Genomic DNA, 5,000 nt, shown 5'->3' on the forward strand with positions numbered 1-5,000 from the left:
ATTCCGACCTCGATATGTGGAATCGTCTTGCGCCATATGTACTGAGATTGTTCGGGAGACATGGTCAAAGCCCGGTGTTGAAATGAAAATTGAAAAAAAAGCTTAATGCTTAACACATGCAAGTCGGACGGGAAGTGGTGTTTCCAGTGGCGGAGCGGAGTGATTTTCCGCTTGCTGCGCATTTTAAGCTTAAGCGAGTCTTGATTCACCATTGTAACACTAGCTGTACCATCTCAGTAGCTTAGTGGTAGAGCGGTCGACTGTGAACAAGGTCTGTCTACGCGTAGGTTCGAATCCTACCTGGGAAGTGCTATGTGATTTCAAAAATATCATATAGTAAGGATGGATGTTGAGCTTCGTACGTCAGTTACTTTCACTATGTAAATCCACCGTCCAGTAGACCTAAAAGGGAACGGCTGGGATTGGTATTCGTGTCAGTAGCCGGTACGAAGTGCTTACTCTATCTCAAGCGTACTTTCATCGGGGTCAGAGACCCAGGGAAGTATGGATTCAGTCCCGTAGGGCATATCATAGATGATCAAATATCCCTGTTTTCGTTGACCGTGAAAAGCCTTTAGGAGAATATGGTCTATTCTCTAGTTCCCCATCTAAAATCCGTTACAAGGACAAGAGCAGCTATTGGTTTCAAAGAAAGCTCAAGAAGAGAAGCTGGTCTTCCCATATCGGGGCATAAATATCATGCATGTGATCTCTCCCTGCCTTTCCTTTTCCTATCTTTGTTTGCCGCCACCCGACTTAATGGTAAGATAGCCCGCCTCCTAAGAATGAAGGAATGGATTTTTCACCTTTGGGGCAGGTGGAACGGATGGATCGCCTTTCCTTGACATAGATGGTGGATGGGGTTTCCCGGTCTTTGTCCCCGCACGCGCAACACTGCACTATATGCCAGATAGTGGAGAGGGCCTGTCTTCTGGCTGATCAGCTATATATGCCTTAGATTCACAAGAAGCATGGCCCTGCCGGGTTGACTGATAGGGTTGAACCAACACCGAGCCTATTCATAACCTTTTTGCACCAACCAGACATCGACTCCCTTGTCCTCGAATCCCGGGCCTTACCATATTTCCTCCTCCTGACCCATACGGGTAATCCCACCCCTTATACCACAGTGGTAAAGAGAGAAGGAGTTCACCCGGAGGCGGCGACGGTTAGGCGTTAATGCCTCGTTCATTCGCCCGTCCTTGTCTCAGCGCTCCCATTCAAGGTGCCTCGAATTGCTCCGTAATTCCTATATCCGTCTGGTCCAGCATCCCTTTCATTATCCAACATGATGAATAGAGATTCGGTCATCAAGGCTGCTGCTTCAGAAAGTAGCTTCTCCGGGAGAAACGAACTGTCGACCCTACTCCGATTCAGATGTGTGGCGATCTCGACACAGCGAAAAGAAAGACGAGATGCGCTTTTCCTAGCCCTATACCTTCCGTATTCACTAATCCCAGGCCAGCCCCTTTCCGAGCTTATTACAGTAACGCAAAGCATACTACTAACCTAACTTACGCTAGCCACCTATACCCTTTAGAGACCGATGCCGATCGATCCATAAAGACATGTTCAGCTACCTATCGCTCATGCAACAGAAATAGATCCCGAACACTTCGACGAAGAAAGTGGCGGGTACCCCGACCGACGAAGTAGCAGCGGTAGAAGACACGACATAGCACTGACGAATTGCTTTGACTAATACAGGCAGGCCGCCACGCTACTACTATGGTAGTAGGCCTGCCTTAGGGGTTAAGGCCTGAATGGTAGCCTTTATAGATAAAGAACTCCTATCCTCAAACCCTCCTGTCAGGAATGGACGAGTTATGCAGCGGATCAATTGAATCCTGCACCTGTCGACCACTAGCTCTTTTATTCATTTCTGTATTCCCTATTCGTAGCACTTGTGTCGCTCGTATGTCGTCCGTATCGATCAAATTCACTCGTGGCAGGAAAAGATCAAAGATTCGAAGAAGAGGGCTTAACAGCGCCTTGCTTAAAGCGGAAGAAGAAAGGGAATCAGTTTCCGGTATAGGTTCTATTACCCCTGACGCAGGGTAGCTAGGTTTCCTGATCATCATAGCCTTCCATGCCCGGTTTGTTTTCCGACTCCGGCATTTCAAATAGTATGGCGGGGCCCCCTACGACGTGGCTCTCAGTCGGCGAGGGCCTATGTTCGTTTACAGTCCTTAAAGGCGGCGAAGCCTCACAACCGGAGTAGAAGCTTCTTTATTGGTGACATTTGTTCGTTAAAAGCGGTCGGCTAAGCCTCCCTTACGCTCGCACGCTCGCACGCAAGCACGCTAGCACGCACGGGGAAGGGAGATGTTTCGTACCGCCATCCTCTCGGTCGGAAGCCTCCCTCTCACGACTACGCATATTGCCTTGTTCGGATATTGCGTAGATAATCACTGAACGTGCAAAGCTTGAATACCTTGTTGAGCGAAATGGGTGACAGAATGCAGAGTTGGATTTGCATTCGTGTGAAAAGGTTCTTAGTATCATATCCGCTAGGGCATTAGGGCATGTGAACTCGGTAGTTATGAATCCGTTCCTGATCTCTAAAGGAAGGGGATACCAACCTTCCCAGGACAACTGCCAGTCCATAGATCGGGAATAAACATGATAGACCTAATGCTCTCCTTTATGAGCCTTGCTGACAGCGGAACGCCCCCTATAGATATGGTTATTTATAGAGTGGAAGGGCTTCACGGGTAATCGAAGGAAGAACGTATCCAGAGCTGGGCGGAGAGTATCCAGCATACGTAGCTCAACAGCAAGCGGCACACAAGACGGCAGTGATTGTATCTGCAAATCCGGAGGATGACGGACACTACAGGTACGCCGAGGGGGTATCCTTGCGCCCTTAAGTGGGCGGTAGGTGATCTTCTGTTCCCGCGAGCAATCGCAACACTCGAGAAACAGCTTCCGATGGGTGGGGAAGTAGTTAGTTCTACAGGCATGCTATACTGTACTGCGACGATGGCTCCATTCCATACGGAGTCAAGTACTATAGATGCTACTATCGCACAAAACACTTCTCCTCGCGCGCCCTTAACAATACAAAGTGCGAGGCGCAAAAGCACGCAAGCGAGAAGAGCCGCTATAACAACGCGATAGAAGCCCTAAGCTATAGCAATAGCGCGCTACTCAACAAAGATTTCAAGTATACCGCGAAAGAAGGGCGGTGAGTCGGTCTAGATGGCAAAAGAAGGTAACCGTAGGGAAGGTGGCTAGCTTCTTTTCAGTTTAGCTTGTCTTTTCAGCTTGTTCAAAAGCGTTTTCAGTGCGCTTTAGAGCACAGTAAGTACCGCCTTATATTGAATTGAATTCCCGTAGCTTTATCCTTAGTCTCTGGATCTTTTGTCGGCAATCAAGGCCCGGCAGCTAAGCTGGCGTAGAGGCTTCATTCAGACGTTTCTGAGGTAAGTAGGGGTGGAGCTTCAGTCCATTCGTCCTTTGGCAGGCGTCGGTAATCTGTAGCGATGGAGTATCCCATTACCTTTCTTTCGGTTTTCACATCTACTCTCTTCGTGTAGGGTAATAGCGGCACGGCAAGATCATTCCGGCACAGCTTAATCTGGTTTGCGGCTCTATTCAAAGACTAAGCGAGATCTCGAGAAGTGGTGTCTGTAGCCTGTTGATCGGCTTTCTCCTATCTGTTCTTCCGAACAGTTCTAGAAAAAGGGTGGGCCTATTTCCAATTCTTTTTGCCTGAGAGCTTGTTTGTGTGGGCTCATGTCCGTATTTCCGTACTTTCATCTCATTCCCTTCCTCTATATGCTCTTCTCTTTCCTTTCCTTTCGCTTTCTAAGCAGGGGTTGGAAGCTACTCTCGTACATTCGCTTTCCTCTGGCAGCACGATGCCAATTCCGCCTCAGAGCCAGAATCTAGTGGTGGTTCCTTACCGCTACAGAAGAGCTGAATTGCGCGGGGACGAAGGCCCTTAGGCCAGAGTCCATGGTATGTGTATCTTTTTAATAGTTGAGGAGGGACAAGGCAGCTTACGGTGAGGAGGGAAATACAATACATACACCCCATTTCGACCTCGACCTGTGTCATATCATAAAAGTCCTTCTCGTTCCATATATACTGAGTTAGCTCGGGAGATATGGAAAAAGCCCCCCAAAGGAAAGTCCCTTTCGCTCTAAGGATGCCGGCCTGTATTTTCACGGCTGAATCTTTCTCTTCATGGATGCTCCGCGTGTGGTCCTTGATGCTTTAAGCTTCCCAGGCCTTCTTCGCGTTCTTTCGGTTCCACCGGATTTGAAGACTCCCGTAGGTTAGTTTCCCGATTTCCCGAATCTGACTCTTTGGTTTCGTTCATTCGCTTTAGCCCATAAAGTCACCAAAAGGATGTCGCTTCTGAAGAGGAGGCGGAAAGCCGTAGAAGAGATAGCAAGGACCAGGTACAGGGCACATCAGGGACTCCCCCTCGCCTTGGAACCGCCTTAGTCTTTTTGGGGATCAAGATCTTTGTGACTCTGCAGAACTTCACTTTTCTTAGAGGATCAGCACGGCAGTCTCATCCCGGCACATTATTCGGATTCGGAGGTTTAGGTTTCAGACTGATGGAGAGACATCTTTTGTTAGGAAAGCCTTCTATCGGGGGCTCAAATAAGTTCAGCGTTCGAGCCGATCCCCTAATAGAAGTGTGTTCCTAAGAACTCACGATCTACTATTTGTTTGGTCAAGTAGGGCCTTCTTTGGTTGTGGTGGTTCGAATCCAATTCGTGAGCACATGGGCAATGAAGCAAGTCTAAGGCACTTACTTCTTTGTTATTTCGTAAACAATCTTACTATCTCGTATTGTTTGCCGCGTATTCATTTCAAGATTGGATTGAGAAGCCGTGGAGCCAAAGATGCCCCCAATATAGGCACCTAAATGGGCCTTCGGAGCCGGTGATCTGTTCGGCGTAAGATCCTCTCTCTCACTTGACGAAGCGCGCAAGCAATTTATTTTCTCTTTCTATTAGGGGTAGGAGTTACTGAACACCCAC

The 5,000-nt window shown here is 48.3% G+C and overlaps 1 pseudogene; it reads left to right on the forward strand.

The window, feature by feature from the left end:
* Positions 1–2,395: 2,395 nt before the first annotated feature.
* The window catches only part of LOC143869345 (uncharacterized), an 8,882-nt pseudogene continuing 6,277 nt past the window's right edge, over positions 2,396–5,000 (forward strand).

This window comes from Tasmannia lanceolata, unplaced genomic scaffold (genome assembly GCF_043159265.1).
Source record: "Tasmannia lanceolata isolate RefF3 unplaced genomic scaffold, GAP_Taslan_0.1 ptg001164l, whole genome shotgun sequence".
In the NCBI taxonomy this organism is placed as follows: domain Eukaryota; kingdom Viridiplantae; phylum Streptophyta; class Magnoliopsida; order Canellales; family Winteraceae; genus Tasmannia; species Tasmannia lanceolata.